Genomic DNA, 19,634 nt, shown 5'->3' with positions numbered 1-19,634 from the left:
ACTGTATAAAGACTGATGAAACCCCAAAAGAATTTTGGTAATTTTAAATTCAGAGACATAGTCATAAATGTGGACTGCATTGGGAATTTCCCAAACGTGTATCAGTACCGATTTATCATTTCTTATTGTGTTACGAGAAGGACTTTTATAGCATACTACCTCTTTGAATCCTGAGTTACATTTTCTTTCTCTTTACTCGTTTCTGTATACTATAGTTGTAAAGCTAGCTTTATTTCTGGAGCAGTCATTGGTTATGCCTACGTAATTTTGTAACAGGGTATATGTTAAACTAAGGTCTACCCTAAACTGTTGGAAAAAACTGTAATATGCCTTTTCCAATACTGAGATGGCTGTATTCGCACGTTCAGAAAGCCAATGAATTGAAATGGAGCGAGAGAGGATTTCGGTGTCTCGTATGCATCTCGCATTTATTATCATCGAAACCTTAACATCTCAAAATAGACAAATGTCACTTGTACGCAAATTTCCCATCCGTGCGCCATCATTTCTCACAGACCACATTTTGTGGAAAATATTTGTGCTCTGATCTGGAAATATACTATCGGGTATTTTCTCACAACAGAATTTTTAATTTGAAGTCAGAGAAGATCTCGTTTTAATTGTTTTGCAGTTAAATCTACTACTCCATATTTCCATTTCTAATTAGGTGGACGATCTTTAAATCCGGAGATGCGATCTCATTTATCCTTCCTAACTTTGAGAAAGTTTCGTTTCAGAATCTTTTCATGCCAATTTCAATATTGAATATGAGGATAAATCGTATAAGATTAACTACCAAGGTTAGAATTTCTTATTAAGCAGTGATATCTGATTGAACAAAAGCCATTATTTTTATAGACGGTATGAGGAAGCTTAAATGAAAAAAAAAAAAAAAAAAAAAAAGGAATGGCTGTGAGCACTATGGGACTTAACTTCTGAGGTCATCAGTCCCCTAGAACTTAGAACTACTTAAACCGAACTAACATAAGCACATCACACACATCCATGCCCGAGGCAGGATTCGAAACTGCGACCGTAGCGGTCGCATGATTCCTGACTGTAGTGCCTTGTACCGCTCGGACACCCCAGCCGGCTTAAATGGAAATATTTCCATATAATTCGCACTGATCAATGCAGGAAGCACTACAAAAGGCTATACTTTAGTGCTACAGCTCCCGTCGAGTATTATTCTCCATTGTTTACCTCCTGAAATACTTACCAAAATAGTTTCGGGAGTTTTAATATCGAAAATGCTATCTCCATTTCTCGTTCTCCAAGGTATTTATATATCTTTCAGCGAGAACCGGGATGTGATTTTGAGCTTAGGCTAGTAGGCGAGCAAAAGTTTTCGATTAAGTGGCTTCTATCGTTGCTTAATCAGACGCAATGAGAGATTGTACAATGGTGTGGCAATAATGTTTGCACTGATAAATATTAACGTTCAGTTATGTCGGTCGCGACATTTACTAAAAGCCTCATCAGAATTTAAAAACTGCCGCATTCCTGAGGGCAGTATTAATGGCCAGTGGGATATTAGCAGGTCGTAATGAAATTCCCAACGCGGTAATAGCGGAGTGTGGGGACGGTGGCAGGACTAATATTTTCAATGCGCTGAATTGGCGACCGTAAACGGAACGTTCTCCAGCTCTTTTATTCCGCACAACGCTGCGACTGACACCCAGTAACGGCTGAACCGCACTCGTTGAGAGAAAGTGACGTACCCTTTCGGCTGTGCCTGTTCCAGACGGCCGTCGCGCCCCACGAGTGGCTGTCGCGTCGGCTGGCTCGCCGATTTTCACGTGCCGCCGGCCGGCCCGCGACAGCCACTCGTGGTTATTGTTCGGCATTTGTTTTGGCCGCTCGCTGGCGCTGCGGCCGCGGCCTTTGTGTGATTCCACGAGACTGTTATCTGCGCTGCGCTCGCCCAAACTCGTGTGTGGACAACGCGCCGCACCTTTCTGCACCGCGAGGGTTGTGTGTTCATTTCTGCTGCATCGCGCACCGGCGATTCCGGCATGACGGAGGATACTGCGGGTTTACGAAAGCAAGTTGGGGAAAAGGAGGAGGGAAGGAACATTAGGGTTTTTTCACACATCACTCCACGCCATTTTGGCCTGATGCAGCAACATCGGCTCAATGTTACAAACACTGGGGACAGTCTCTGTTGGGCGTGTTTTATTAGTAATGACGCGTTTCGTGCAGTTAGCGTACTCATAGGTTATCTGTAAATACCAACAGGTATTTCTTACATAACAGTTTATTCGCGAACCTATCCAGCAGCCATTAGTGGGATAGCAGAGCTAAAGGTGAGAAGTAATGTAATTCACTTATATGAATGCGTAGTGACTGTTCCTTCGGACATGTACGGAAGATGTGGGTCCTATGTAAATAGAGGGCAGACGGGGGAGAAGGAAAAGGAAAGAACTAATGACATCAAGTGCATCGAGACCTAATGCAGAATCAGCGATGACGAGTGAACATGCGGGTTGATGGCGCTAGGTGGGAACATGGGTCGTCTGGGGTGCGTGCAGAGATAGTCCGCGCATTTACTACGAAGAGTGTGCGTTTGGAGCAGTGGTAAACGCAACTGTCTAGCAAGCAGATCCCAGGTTCGAGTCCCGGTCAGGCACACATTTTCACTCGTCGCTCTGATGCCGCATAAAGCCCCAATGCAGCTCATATCATTATTTCCTCCTCTTCCCTTTCTCATGTTCTCCTTCTGCCTTCAATTTACATAAGAATGTGATTCACTTCCGTTGAACAGCGTGGTCCGCATTAGCCATGTTTAAAAGCAATTGATATGGTGGTATTAAAGAGAAGGCCGCAATCGTCGAATACAAACACAGGAAGGCCAGAAACAACAAGTGAAAACTTCTGAATCAAAAGCGTAAAATTACAACATTAATAAGAATAAAATTTGAGTGAGCACAGGATTAGGAACCAAAAAGAAACTTACCAACCCACGAAACATGCGGTGCGAAGATGGGTTAGCGATCACAGCCATGAATCAGAGTGGTAAAAAAATAGTGCTCTAGACAATGTATATGCTGAAGCGGGTGGGCTGCATAGTGGATTAACTTGAGAACAAAATTTGGTGAAAGAGCCAATTAGCTGCGCTAATAGTGAAAAGAGGCTGAAATAAAATAAATACTGAACAAAGCCAACTATGAAAATGGACCGAAATGTCAACCCAAATGAATGGATCTCCGCTGTTCAAGGCATAAGTGAATTCCTTCTGACCTTCAGCTTAGCTATCCCATTGATCGGCATCAGACCTAACGATAGACAATCTTAAGGTGCCCTAACTGAGCGAAGCCCCTCACTACCAATAAACCATTTGTAACAGAGACTGTTTTCTCTTTTTTTGCAACGTTACGGTTTAACATCACATTGACGAATAGTTCGGAGCACAAGTTCGGATTGATGCGGGGATGGGAAGGAAACTGACAGTGTCCTGCGAAGGAATCATTCGGCATTTGCCTGGAGCGATTTAGGGAAGTCACGGAAAACCTTCATCTGAGTCCTGTGTTACATTTCCTTTCTCTATGCTCGTTTCAGTGTACTGTAGTTGTAAGGCTAGCCTTATTTCTGGAGCAGTCCTTGGTTATGTCTATGTAATTTCTTTTGAACCATCATTTACCCGGATGCGCGGCCAGTGGTAAAATGGAAATGAGCGTTTCGCGTCATTGGCCGGGAGGCCCCTTACGGGGCAGGTCATGCCACCTTGGTGTAGGTCTTATTACATTCGACGCCACATTGGGCGATCTGCGCGCCGGATGGGGATGAAATGGTGAAGAAGATAACACAACACCCAGACCCCGAGCAGAGAAAATCCCCGAACCCGGGTCCATAGGATGGCAACCCGTCACGCTGACCAAGCAGCTATCGGAGAGTCCAGTGGTTCAAACCCGCAACCGGCCATCCTGATTTAGGTTTTCCTTGATTTTCCTAATTGGCTTTAGGCAGGTGCCAGGATGTTTTCTTCGAAATTGCACGGCCGGTTTCCTTCCACATCATTCCCTAATCGAAGATGTACTCCATCTCGGAGTCGACGGGACGTTAAACACTAATCCCCTCCTCCTTTAGTTTAGCTGGGGACTACAGTGACTGATTGTTTTGAAAGTAGTTTTCCGCCCGATAGCAGTACCCTAATTTCAAGCAAAATGATCGTTTTTGTCTATTGTCTGCAATCCACTTATCTACGAGATTTCTAACGTGTTTCAGCAAGTAATACTCGTAGTACAGAAACAATATGTAATAATAATATTGTACTATATCACTCGGCAGGGCGAACTGGATCCCTGAATGTGGACTTTACTGAAAATATCGCAAATTTATACCAACGGCGATTTATCATTTCTTATTGTGTTACGCGCAGGTTTTTCACAATCGGCATGTATGGGCGCAACCGTTGAAACAAGTCGTCAACAAAGATTTTCTCTGAATGTTTGAGGCGGCGTTGTTGGTGCCTGTTTGGTAGGGCTTCACTTTCTTCCTCCGAGGCTCCACGGACAGAGTCATTATAATTTCGTAGAGAATGTTCTGTCGGATCTGCTAGGAGATGTGCCTTTGGCTTTGCGACAAAACGTGGACTTAATGCACGATGGACACCTCGTCGTCATTTGTGTCAATCTCGTCGGTTTCTAAATGACAGATTCGGTGACGGATTGATAGGTAGAGATAAACTGTTTGCCAAGCCTCCACGTGTTCTAGACCCAAGCCCACTGGACTTTTATTTCTAGGGGGCATTTGATAGCTCTTTTGTATGGAACCCCAGCATGAGATATTCAGTCACCGTGCGCGCATTATGGAATCAAAGGATACATCAGCGCATCCGAGATTCAGTACGATGTCGAGTTGATGCGTGTATCAGTGTCTACGGAAGGCGTATTGAACATCTGTGAGAAAGAGTTTCATGCGCTATACTGGTGCGTTCTGTTCGTATGGGGTTCCCATGGTTAATAAGTTGGAAAAAATGTGTGTCCAGACTCATATTCATGTAACATAATATCTTCGTCAACGTGTGAGGAGCATGTCCTGCATTTTGTGCCGTACATTTTTGTTGCACGCTGTATATTGGAGGTTATCCACAATAAGGTTGGCAACTACGCACCATACGCGATACTATTACCGCCTGCTTGGACCTGCTATGCCGATTGTGGAGCTGCCTCGTGCTTTTCTTTTCCGTAGGCTGCCGGTAAAAGCTGAAACTGGAAACGGAAAAAAAACCTAAAAGAAAAGACATCTGAAGCGATCAACTGAGGATGTAAACCAGTCGTTTTTCAGTTTATACTTCGTGATTTCAGGACACTTTGTGACATGCGTAAAAGGGAACTTAAATTAGCGGTTACTTCTAAATGAACATCAGGACTATGCCGAGTAGGACACGTCAGGAATTTAATCACAGTGGGCTTCTTCCATTTCTTTCATCACATTTTCTATTCTTACACAGAGTTCCCCACCCGCTGCTACACAAATCGCTGCTGACTGCCCTCACTTCAAATCCAGCAACGATTTTTCTGAATACTCCTCAAGATTAATCATGTACCACTTTGTGATAGCTCATTGCAGAGAACATGGCTGCGGGAGTAGAAGGACCCATTTGAGGACACTATTTAACAATACTCTTTTAATTTCCTTTATTTACCATAAGATAATAACATAACAGCACGGCACGGCAATATCAGCATCAATATTGAACCTAAAATATTCGGTTCTTAGCCGGTAAATTTTTTTAAGTAAAATGAAAAACTGATGAAAGGAGTGTAATTGGCCACACTTGTATGTAGCACCCGAATATGATAATAATATTAATGTAAACTAAAATGAAAAAAAAAGTCCAAATATGGGATTTAACTGCTAAGGTCATCAGTCCATAACCTGACACACTACTTAACCTAAACCATCCTAAGGACAAACACACACACCCATGCCCGAGGGAGGACTCGAACCTCCGCTGGGACCAGCCGCACAGTCCATGACTGCAGCGCCTTAGACGGCTCGGTAAATCCCGCGAGGCAAACTACAATGAAACTATTATATTGTCAACGATGCATGTCTGTCTTCTCGCATGCAAGGTAAAGATGTTAAAAATTTATGACTCTCGTTTTGCCAGCAAGCTAGTGCAGATGAATTGGCTGATAATTTTTAATAGTTGAGTAACTCCAGAATGTACGTAAAATGATTTGATGAAAAAGACAGTTAGATATTCCCCTTTTGCAATGTTTCTAAGATTTGTTAACACAGGTATATATAATTTGATGATTTTTATTTGTGCTTTTTAGTGATATTAGATAAAACATGCTGTAAAATCTCATTGTTTGTCAATTAATTAACAAAAAGGATTAATTTTTCTGAGTAATGTAATTTCAGTTGACAGATTTTTTGGAAAGCCACCTTCACTTGGAATATAATTCACTAAAAAAAATCAGTGGCAGTAATTCACCACAATCAGTGCCGCCTCCCTTCCCAGGTCATATGTTTTTCAAAGACGTTGGATTTTTCTTAATTGTTTTCATTTGTCACCCAAAAAATTTCATGTACATTTCAAAAGTATTACGGCCAGAATTGCTCACCCCTGAGCCTGTAGGTAGCATATTTTTATTTTTTAAATGAGAGACCAGAATATATTGCGTTCCACCGTTGCAGCTTTAGAGGTAAGTCAGTGTTGTCTGTTATGTATACAAGGACCAAAGTTATCAGTTTTGAACTGCGCCGGAGGAATCAGAGCCTAATGGTTCAAAATGGTTCAAATGGCTCTGAGCACTATGGGACTTAACATCTGAGGTCAACAGTCCCCTAGAACTTATAACTACTTAAACCTAACTAACCTAAGGACATCACACACATCAATGCCGGAGGCAGGATTCGAACCTGCGGCCGTAGCGGTCGCGCGGTTCCAGACTGAAGCGCCTAGAACCTCTCGGGCACAGCGGCCGGCAGTGCCTAGTGTGATTGATGTATTTTGCAGTGACTATTTCTTCAATGGTATTGGAGCTGCATTGCCCAATCAATTCGTATAAAGTGTTTGCTAAATATGACACAGAATAAGCATACCACTTGCAGTTACAACACGCTACACGATAACTTCAATTATGTGTCCATTCTTCAGCTTAGGCACTCATTCATTGTAATCAAATGATTATTTTTTTTTAAAAAAGGACGTTACACTGAATCTGATAATGTATTGAATCTATAGTTAGGTGCCACCAGTGATTAAACCATAAAATACGACACACAATATTTAAAAGCGTAAAGTCTTACGAAAAATGGGATATTTATGCATGGGTAAAATGAAATCGCTCTTGTAACGTGAACAAATAGGTACGGATAGTGAAATTATATAACTAAATTTAAATTTCAGCTTAAAAAAATCGTAACTGCATAAGAAGATTAATCATCACGGAGATACAACGAGTCACTTGTCAAATAGACTTTCAGCACGACACAGTTTCACAGCATTTACACCATCTCATCTCAGAGAAAATTAGAAAAAACAAAATCCTTCAAATGTCAGTTTCAGTTTGTCTATTCTGGAGCCTGATGGACCCAGTAGTAGCAAACCCTTCTATTTCCTCTTACTTATAACAGCATGATTTACATCTAAATTTTTTCTTTCACATCAACGCCGTGTCCTTGCACTACGGCACTTGAGAGAGCGTAGGCCCCATCGTCAGCGCCCGACGGTAGTAACACCTGAGGCAGTCTCGGAAACGACAGACAAACAAGTTGCACTCTACAACATATGTAAAAACCAATAAATTTACAGCCAAGCGTTGCGACTCCTGCAAAGTTGTCAGCCTTTTACTAAGCACTAAGACAGCAAACACTGAATGACCCGATCAGAGGGACCAGTAGTTTCGGTAAATACGACTCAGCTGATATTGTGGCTCATACAAACTTTCAGACAAGGACATAACTAGTTATGACTAGTCGGCTTCTATCTTAGCTCTTTACGTAACCCATTGGACAGCACATTAGTGTTTAAATACACAACTCAACATACAGAAGCAGAGACCGATTAAGAGGCTTAACTAACGTAAGTAAAACGGAATATCAGTAACGCTCAGCATGCAAATTTGATATTTAGAGTGTCTATAACGACACCTCCCAGGCTGAATGTAGTTTAACTAAGAGAATTACAGGAGCTTAGCGTTCTTCATTGGTTTTAGGTTAAGACATTTTAAATGGTACGATCGCAGAACACTTATTTTAAATGCACGACAAACCTATTTCAATATACATAGGAGCATAGAAGGGACAGGATTCGGGCAGTGTTAAACAAGGAAATAAAGTAGTGCAATTACAACATGACACGGTATCCAACAGCTTGGTATTCCGGAACACAGTACTCAAAGCGGCTCAACCTCTATAGAGGACGTCGTCTGTAACAGCAGCATGAGGGTTGAGGATACTGCGTGTTGCCACAGGACAGGACACAGCCGCATCCTGACCTCGCCGCCGACTGACAGCAACGGCTTCCACTGCGGACGCTGCTAACGCGAGTTCCGCTACGCCAACGTCGGCCCGCCGTACCAACTCTCTGAGCCGTGTTGCTCCTCTGCGTCACACCTAACCAACAGTGGTCTCGCACTGCTCCAAGGACTGCTGCTCGCTGATACCGTCGTAGCCGTACCATGCTCGGTACATGAGTGTACTGCCCTCTCCGGAACGTGCTCGATAACTTGAGATGAAAGTGGCACCGACAACGGTTGTCAGAGGCCGTCGCCAGAGGTCTCGCGATAAGATAACATCGTCCGACAGCTTGGTCACAGTGCGTCCGATCTCATTCGACAGTTTTTTACTACACTACTGGGCATTAAAATTGCTACACCAAAAAGAAATGCAGTTGATAAACGGGTATTCATTGGACAAATATATTATACTAGAACTGACGTGTGATTACATTTTCACTCAATTTGGGTGCAAAGATCCTGAGAAATCAGTACCCAGAACAACCACCTCGAGCCGTAATAACGGCCTTGACACGCCTGGGCATTGAGTCAAACAGAGCTTGGATGCCATGTACAGGTACAGCTGCCCATGCAGATTCCACACGATGCCACAGTTCATCAAGAGTAGTGACTGGCTTATTGTGACGGGCCAGTTGCTCTGCCACCACTGACCAGACGTTTTCAGTTGTTGAGAGATCTGGAGAATGTGCTGCCCAGGGCAGCAGTCGAACATTTTCTGTATCCAGAAAGGCCCGTACAGGTCCTGCAACATGCGCTCATGCATTATCCTGCTGAAATGTAGGGTTTCGCAGGGATCGAATGAAGGATACAGCCACGGGTCGTAACACCTCTGAAATGTAACGTCCACTGTTCAATGTGACGTCAATGCGAACAAGAGGTGACCGAGACGTGTAACCAATGACACCCTATACCTTCACGCCGGGTGATACGCCAGTATGGTGATGACGAATACACGCTTCAAATATGTGTTCACCGTGATGTCGACAAACACGGATATGACCATCATGATGCTGTAAACAGAACCTGGATACATCCGAAAAAATGACGTTTTGCCATTCGTGCACCGTGGTTCGTCGTTGAGTAAACCATCGCAGACGCTCCTGTCTGTGATGCAGCGTCAAGGGTAACCGCAGCCATGGTCTCCGAGCTGATAGTCCATGCTGCTGCAAACGTCGTCGAACTGTTCGTGCAGATGGTTGTTGTCTTGCAAACGTCCCCATCTGTTGACTCAGGGATCGACACGTGGCTGCACGTTACAGCCATGCGGATAAGATGCCTGTCGACTGCTAGTGATCGAGGCCGTTGGGGTCCAGAACGGCGTACCGTATTACCCTTCTGCTAACAGTCATTGGATCTCGACCAACGCGAGCAGCAATGTCGCGAAACTGCAATCGCGATAGACTACAATCCGACCTTTATCAAAGTCGGGAACGTGATGGTACGCATTTTTCTTCCTCACACGAGGCATCACAACATCGTTTTACCAGGCAACGCTGGTCAACTGCTGTTTGTGTATGAGAAATCGATTGGCAACTTTCCTCATGTCAGCACGTTGTAGGTGTCGCCACCGGCGCCAACCTTGTGTGAATGCTCTGAGAAGCTAATCATTTGCATATCAGAGCATCTTCTTCATGTCGGTTAAATTTCGGTCTGTAGCAAGTCAACTTCGTGGTGTAGCAAATATAATGGCCAGTACTGTAGTTCTAGGAGGTTAAGTTACCATCTAATTATTTGTGAAGTGCGCTATATTTTAACCTCCAATGACGGATGCACACCATTACGCGGGACGCCTCTGTGCTTGGAGACGAATGCTGCATTGCGGCTCTTGCTATTATGAGATGTAAATGAGCTGTATCTGTCTCGAAACGGACGTGGAAAGTACTGTACACTCTGTCGTCAATTACTGCAATTACCAGACAAGTCTGACGAATATACGTGACGAAGGGAAAAACACCACCCTTCGAACTTTGTGACGCCACTTTCCTTCTCTCAATAGCGATTAGCGTCAAAAAGGACGAAAACTTTAGATACTAACAGGCCGTAATTGATGTTTTTCGTATTAAAACGGGTGTATTACGGTAATGTGATACACTGTACTAATGATATCTACAAAACACGTTGTTCAGAGTGTGATTTATTATGCTACAGTGGCAGGACGTGTGACTTCGGTCTGTAAAGTTTTTCCAGTGAGGTTATCAGCACATAATGGTTAATCTACGTGTTAAAAATACATGTTTCTATTATACTGAAGAGCCAATGGAACTGGTAAACCTGCCTAATATCGTGTAGGGCCCCAACGATCACACAGAAGTGCCCCGTGGTAACCGCGCGGTCAGAGAGCCTTGTCACGGTGCGTGCGGAGGTTAGAGTCCTCACTCGGGGATGGGTGTGTGTGTTGTCCTTAGCGTAAGATTAAGTAGTGTGTAAGCTTAGGGACCGATGACCTCAGCAGTTTGGTCCCACAACACCTTTAAACTCAAAAGAGTTCCTGGAGCCACAATGTAGCAAATTTGGATATGTGGGATGTCGCATTGTCCTGCTGGAATTGCCCATGTCCGTAGGAATGCACAAAGGACAAGAATGGACACAGGTAATCAGACAGGATGTTTACGTACGTGTCACCTGACAGAGTCGTGTCTAGACGTATCCGGCGTCCCATATCACTGCAACTGCACTCGCCCTATCCCATTACAGAGCCTTCAACAGCCCCTGCTGACATGCAGAGGTTCTCAATACCCGTACACACCCATCCGCTCAATAGTTTCAAACGAGACTCACCCAACCAGGCAACATGTTTCCAGTCATCAACAGTCCAATGTCGGGCGGTCATTAAGGGTACACGAATGGACCATCGGCTCCGAAAGCCCATATCGATGATGTTTCGTTGAATGGTTCGCACGCTGACTGACCCATCATCTAAATCGGCAGCAATCTGCGAAAGGATGGCACTTCTGTCACGCTGAACGATCCTCTTTAGTCGTCGTTGGTTCCGTTATTGCACCATCTTTCTCAGGCAGCAGCGATGTCGGAGATTTGATGTTTTACCGAACTCCTGAAATTCACGGTACACTCGTGACATGGTCGTACCGAATATCCCCAGTTTATCTCTTCTACCTCGTAGATGCTGTGTCCCATCGCTGGTGCACCGAATATAACACCACGTTCAAACTCACGTAAATCTTGATAACCTACCACTGCAGCAGCAGTAACCGATCTAACAACTGCACCAGACAGTATCCTTATATTGGCGTTGCCGACCTTAGCTACGTATTCTACCTGTTTACGCATCTCTGTATTTGAATACGCATGTTTGTACCAGTTTCTTTGCGTCTTCATCGAATATGACAGATCATTAAAATTTGTGCGTAAGGAAGCAAGTATTATGTAATTAATGATCGATAGATTTGTGGTTTCACAGCACCTCACTTTATCGTAAAAGTGGTGAAAATTAATACAGTACTGCCTGAATATTTAGACAATCAGATTGTAAATAACGTCTAACATATCACACAAAAACTTTGAAACTATACGTATCAAACAGTGGTACAGGCCAAATTATTGGAAAGATGTAATCGACATATATGAAATATCAAAGTGTCAATGTATCTTTATGTGAGAACTGGACTTTTAAACAGACCTCGAATCACACCTCTACAAATAGGGGCCTACTCGAAACCTGTTTTGCTGAATTTATTTATCGTTGTGCAGGCATATGTAAAATAACCATCAATGTCTGTCATTCAGCATATGTGTGAAAGACAGACATAAAGTATAGCGTAAGATTCTCTGAACACCCAAAGCACTATGCATACGTACACCACATTTGCAAATCACTTCATATTAACAATATCTGTATCTTACTGGCTTAAAACGCCGGTAATCAGTAGTAATAATTTGTAGAAAACTAATGACAACTTACCACAAAAAGATCCTGTACAGTAGCTGTAAGCTTGTAAGATACACCAACCGCTTCATTAGAACAAATTAATTTTACAATTTATAATCTATGCCTCAAATTTCGGGTAAAGATTTTGCCTATATGAGGTTTCGGATGAACCTGTGATTTGACTCCATAAATTCCGAACTATTTTGATATTTTCATCCTCAGGATGCCATAAACTCAATCTCTCTTGGACTAAACTTATCAATTTCTCAAGCTCCAGATTTCGTGTGCAATAACATTGGCCAATGTGACCGAAGAAAACAAACTGATTTGATATTCACCGTTTGACGTCCGAAGTCTGTATGCTCGTGAGATAGGATCGGCTGTAGTGCAACCGCGCACGTCGTGGCGTACTGATTTGAAAAGATCGGCCGTCTCCGGGCGAGGTCGGAAGTCGGAGGAATTCACCGATATACACTCCTGGAAATTGAAATAAGAACACCGTGAATTCATTGTCCCAGGAAGGGGAAACTTTATTGACACATTCCTGGGGTCAGATACATCACATGATCACACTGACAGAACCACAGGCACATAGACACAGACAACAGAGCATGCACAATGTCGGCACTAGTACAGTGTATATCCACCTTTCGCAGCAATGCAGGCTGCTATTCTCCCATGGAGACGATCGTAGAGATGCTGGATGTAGTCCTGTGGAACGGCTTGCCATGCCATTTCCACCTGGCGCCTCAGTTGGACCAGCGTTCGTGCTGGACGTGCAGACCGCGTGAGACGACGCTTCATCCAGTTCCAAACATGCTCAATGGGGGACAGATCCGGAGATCTTGCTGGCCAGGGTAGTTGACTTACACCTTCTAGAGCACGTTGGGTGGCACGGGATACATGCGGACGTGCATTGTCCTGTTGGAACAGCAAGTTCCCTTGCCGGTCTAGGAATGGTAGAACGATGGGTTCGATGACGGTTTGGATGTACCGTGCACTATTCAGTGTCCCCTCGACGATAACCAGTGGTGTACGGCCAGTGTAGGAGATCGCTCCCCACACCATGATGCCGGGTGTTGGCCCTGTGTGCCTCGGTCGTATGCAGTCCTGATTGTGGCGCTCACCTGCACGGCGCCAAACACGCATACGACCATCATTGGCACCAAGGCAGAAGCGACTCTCATCGCTGAAGACGACACGTCTCCATTCGTCCCTCCATCCACGCCTGTCGCGACACCACTGGAGGCGGGCTGCACGATGTTGGGGCGTTAGCGGAAGACGGCCTAACGGTGTGCGGGACCGTAGCCCAGCTTCATGGAGACGGTTGCGAATGGTCCTCGCCGATACCCCTGGAGCAACAGTGTCCCTAATTTGCTGGGAAGTGGCGGTGCGGTCCCCTACGGCACTGCGTAGGATCCTACGGTCTTGGCGTGCATCCGTGCGTCGCTGCGGTCCGGTCCCAGGTCGACGGGCACGTGCACCTTCCGCCGACCACTGGCGACAACATCGATGTACTGTGGAGACCCCACGCCCCACGTGTTGAGCAATTCGGCGGTACGTTCACCCGGCCTCCCGCATGCCCACTATACGCCCTCGCTCAAAGTCCGTCAACTGCACATACGGTTCACGTCCACGCTGTCGCGGCATGCTACCAGTGTTAAAGACTGCGATGGAGCTCCGTATGCCACGGCAAACTGGCTGACACTGACGGCGGCGGTGCACAAATGCTGCGCAGCTAGCGCCATTCGACGGCCAACACCGCGGTTCCTGGTGTGTCCGCTGTGCCGTGCGTGTGATCATTGCTTGTACAGCCCTCTCGCAGTGTCCGGAGCAAGTATGGTGGGTCTGACACACCGGTGTCAATGTGTTCTTTTTTCCATTTCCAGGAGTGTATGAGCCACTATGACAGCAGCCTAACTCCCTCCAGCCTCCCCGGATACCGACCTGTCAGTCCGTCTTCGAACGCTCCTTTTAAAATTCACGTTGCCAATCACGTCACAGCAAAGCAAGCTAAGGCGAAGAGCCGACACACGATTGACACCGGAGACGAAGAGAAGGCGCAACGGTTCACTTTGGGAAGCTGAATATTTGTAGAAATACTGTCCTAGGTTTATAGGTTTATCAATTAGTAACCATTATTTACGCACGTGTTACACTGAATACAGTACCACAGTAGGTGGACTTACAAAATTTCGAACTTGATGGTGGAATCAGTAACATCATTCGCATACTTTCACAATCTTATCTTATTGTAATGACTATCTCCTAAGCAGGAGAAAATGATAATTGAAAATCTGCGTCTTGCTTTGTCAGAGTAGCTGATACTAGTTGCTCCAAAAATGGAAAACTGTCTCCGCTCAACCTGTAGAATTCGTGAAATTTTTCAGGGTGAGGTATCTCACGAGAAATGATTGATATTTATACGTTACATGATCAAAAATATCAGGACACCCAAAAAAAACATACGGTTTTCATATTAGGTGCATTGTGCTGCCACCTATTGCCAGGTACTCCATATCAGCGACCTCAGTAGTCATTAGACGTCGTGAGAGAGCAGAATGGGGCGCTCCGTGGAACTCACGGATTTCGAACGTGGTCAGGTGATTGGGGGTCACGTGTGTCATACGTCTATACGCGAGATTTACACACTCCTAAACATCCCTAGGTCCAGTGTTTCCGATGTGATAGTGAAGTGGAAACGTGAAGGGACGCGTACAGCACAAAAGAAAACGTGCCCAACTCATCTGTTGACTGACAGAGACCGCCGACAGCTGAAGAGGGTCGTAATGTGTAATAGGCAGACATCTATCCAGACCATCACACAGGAATTCAAGACTGCATCCGGATGCACTGCAAGTACTATGACAATTAGGCAGGAGGCGAGAAAACCTTGATTTCATGGTCGAGTGGCTCATACGCTACACATCACACCGGTAAATGCCAAACGATGCCTCGCTTGGTGTAAGCAGAGTAAAACATTGGACGATTAAAGAGTGGAAAAACGTTGTGTGGAGTGACGAATGACGGTACACAATGTGGAGGTCCGGTGGCAGGGTGTGGGTATGGCGAATGCCCGGTGAACGTCCTCTGCAAGCGTGTATAGTGCTAACAGTAAAATTAGGAAGCGGTGGTGTTATTGCGTGGTCGTGTCTTTTTTTTTTTTTTAAGAAAAAGAACTTGTTTCCTGTGCGCATTTCTTGTGCATTTGACACGTTCCATATCATAACGGTTTTCTGTGCTATTCATCAATGAAACACGTAATTAACCAACTAACTAACTAATGGAGGGGACTTGCACCCTTTGTTGTTTTCCGTGGCACTGTCACAGCACAGCTCTACACTGACGTTTTAAGCACTTTCTTTCTTCCCACTGTTGAAGAGCAATTCGGGGATGGCGATTGCATCTTTCAACACGATCGAGCGACTGTTTATAATACACGGCCTGTGTCGGAGAGATTACACAACAATAACATCGCTGTTATCTGCTGGCCTGCACGGACTCCTGATCTGAATCCTATTGAACAACTCTGGGACGTTTTGGAACGCCGACTTCAGCCATGCCTGACCAACCGACATCGATACCTCTCCTCTGTGCAGCACTCCTTGAAGAATGGGCTGCCATGCCCCAAGAAACCTTCCAGCACCTGATTGAACGTATGCCTGGGAGAGTGGAAGCTGTCATCAAGGCTAAGGGTGGACGAACACCATACTGAATTCTAGCATTAACGATGGTGGCCGTCACGAAATTGTAGGTCATTTTCAGCCAGGTGTCTGGATACTTTTGATCAATTTTGTAGCCAGTACTTCGTTTTCTTCTTCAGCTGTCTGAACTTTAAATAATGATAGGCCACAAGACCGTCCCATTCACTGATTGCAATTGAAACCTGAAACATTGCCTTGTTTGTCGTTCGGCGAGTCGCATTGCGTTTTGTATCGCATATCGTATCATCCGGAAATCATTTGTTGCACTTACAAGCGTTGCGACCTTTATGACAACGTGTCTTAACGCTTGTAGCATCGTCTCAGTGTGAAAGGCATGTTAAACTGCGTTCAGAGTGACTTCAATAATTTCTAAGCCAGTGTCTTGCTGTTTCATCGTCTGCTGGTTCAGTCAAGGGGGATGGTTCAGTCTCTCCATGACGACCGATTTTATTATGCCTATTTTCAGTTTCCTCGTCCGCCACACGGCCTTTATAATCGTCTAGCGTCGTAACACTAATACCTTAACGGTGCAGGAATAATGCAAAGTCATTCAATGGACTATTGGTTAACGAGTTTTGATTCCCAGTGATCAACTCAAATTATTATCTCGTGGAAAAGATCTGAAAGGATGGCTCACTCAGTCTTCTGTAGTCAAATGAGTGGCAGGCAGAAAATAAAATCAACAAAATTGACGCTATATTCGCTGAAGTCCCGTTACATCAGGCGGCTTGCTTGATGATAGGTAAGACGCGACGGTTATCTAGAAGCGGGAAAGGCATTAGCCCATATTTTTTTGCTTGGATGGTAGACGTATTAGGACAACGGATTGTAATTAATGTAAGATTTCATACCAGTTCTATAAGCTATGGGAGCAGTAGTCAGGGAACTAACCTTTCGTAAAATTTTGTGAATTGAATAAAGAGGAGATAGTTGGTGTCCCTTAATTAATACCAAAAGTTCTGTTTTCCTAGTGTCTACGTATTTTTGAATTATTCTCTCCATTTATACGTGATAATCCGAAGTTTTCCTATTGCAGACATAAAGGAGTAGTTAACAGTGAATTGCTCTCACAGCAATCAAACGCTGCCTGGCGCTGTTCTATGAGAATTCTCTACACACACTGTCACAATGCATCAGTTGTTTAGATTGCAGTGTTCGTGAATCCCTGTTTCGTCTGAGTAAACCACTAGCCGGTTTAATTCTGGTGCTTTTAAGTTCGCACATATGGATTTCTTCATTCTGGGACCTTCTAAAAACAAATTCCATACATGGAGCAGTTCTGAGAGTTTCTTTTCTATATTTTAGGTCCGTATAAAGAAGAGAAAAGTTGTGAAGTATTTGAGAACATGATAGTACTTTACTGTTCAAAGCATCGCAGAACTTGCTATCTAATATCACTTTTAACTATAATAAGAGAAATAAAAAATTTATTGTGCGAAGTTTGCTTGTTCTGCTTCAGTGCTGATACTTGGATCCTGCTTTGCTCGGCATTGCCTCTCCTTACTTAACTTTTCTGTCAAAATTTTTGGAGATTACGTCGGCTTCCCTGTATGCTTTTTCACATCATTTTCGTCCTCATTTGCAGTAAGGGTAATGACATTGACAGCAAGTTCACGGGGTTCGCATCATATCATTTTCCACAGTCACTTTTCACGCCCGCACTGTGAGCTAACTAGACATGCTGCTTCGAAATGGAACATGACTCTACCTATCCACGTGACCAGGTTAGTTCATGTTGCAGCCAAGTTACTCACACATCTTCACCTTCCATGACATTTGTTAATCACAGTGCGCAAGTGGTGGTCTGGAAGTTAGCATCGCTGCCTCTGTTTCACGTGGTCCTGTGTCCGGTTCTCGACTAAGACGGAGATTTTCTTCACTCGCAGACTGTATGTTGATGTAGCCCTAATTATTTCATTTCATCGTTCTCACAAAGAGGCCCAATTCGTCGAAGTGGCGTCAAATAGACTAACACCAGGGGGTCAATAACCCGATGCTAACACTTCATTTACTAATCATTAAAATACATACACGTGTCAGCAACCTGATGATGAGACATCTGGCTCATGAAACTTGTCCTGTTAAGACTAATTTACAGTGTGGTGGAACTCTGAATCTTTCTTCTTTTTTGTACATTAATTGTCACCTCGTGTCTGAGAATTGGGTAAAATTTACATCCATGGTATAGTTACATTAATATGACCACCGTCTACGATCGACGTGGTACACATAGACGGCATGTTGCAGTACGAGCAGTGGAGGTTATATAAAGTGTGTCAGTGGACGCAGAAAACGTGCAGTCTACTGAGGAAACGGATCATTGTTTTTCCCGCCAAGGGTGTAAGCGTTTTTAAAACAGGTAAGTTTGTAAACTGTTCGAGTGCCGTCGTGGTTATATATACCGTGCGCGGCAATATGGCGATAACCAATGTTGGCATCGAGGTAACTGTGGTGCACTACGGCCCGAAGACGGCTGCGGAGATGTGTGCGGAGGAACAGACGTGCAACTGTTGAGCGACCGACCGGCCAGGTGAACCGAGGAGTTACCAACAGTGTCTCCTCACCTGCTGTAACTCAAATGGGTTTTAGCAGGAGGCGCCTGGTTCATGCGTCGATGCTGACTGTTCATCGGTGACAAAGACTGAAATCTGCGTGTCCTACCTCATGTCGACGTCCACTGAGTGGCGACGGGTGACATTTTCAGATGAATCATGCTTTATGCTCTATCGGACTGATAGTAAATACCCTCCAACAATCGTCGCAAGGAGTCCAAGCTGGAGGAGAGAACGTTATGGTCTGGGGAATATTCTTGTGGCATTTCCCGGTGATCTTGTCATTCTCGAAGGCACAGTGGATCAACAAAGGTATGCGTCTGACCTCGTGGAGCTTGTCCAGCCCTACATGCAGTTCTTTCATCACAGCACGATGGAATCTACCAGGAGGACAATGCGATTTGTCACACAGCTGTCAGTGTATGTGCGTGGTTGGAAGAGTGCCAGTATAAATTCACCATACCTTCCTGGCCAGCAAACTTCGCGGATTTGAACTCAATCGAGACTCTATGGGACCACCTCGATGGGGCGCCTCAGGCCATTGAAGCTCAACCGAGAAATTTCGTGTAGCACTGAGATCGGCATGGCTCCACATCCCTGTCAGTACCTTCCGGAACGTCACTAACACTGAAACTTCCTGGCAGATTAAAACTGTGTGGCGGACCAAAACTCGAACTCGGGTCTTTTGCAGGAAGTTATATATCAGCGCACACTCCTCGGCAAAGTGAAAATCTCATTCTGGAAACTTCCCCCAGGCTGAGGCTAAGCCATGTCTCCGCAATATCCTTTCTTCCAGGAGTGCTAGTTCTGGAAGGTTCGCAAGAGAAATGGTTCAAATGGCTCTGAGAACTATGGGGCTTAACATCTGAGGTCATCAGTCCCCTAGACTTAGAACAACTTAAGCCTAACTAACCTAAGGGCATCACACACATCCTTGCCTGGGGCAGGATTCGAACCTACGACCGTAGCAGCAGCGCGCTAATGGACTGAAGCGCCTAGAACCATCGGCCACAGCGGC

The sequence above is a fragment of the Schistocerca americana genome, chromosome 6 (assembly GCF_021461395.2).
Source record: "Schistocerca americana isolate TAMUIC-IGC-003095 chromosome 6, iqSchAmer2.1, whole genome shotgun sequence".
Classification (NCBI taxonomy): Eukaryota; Metazoa; Arthropoda; class Insecta; order Orthoptera; family Acrididae; genus Schistocerca; species Schistocerca americana.
This window is presented reverse-complemented; position numbering follows the sequence as displayed.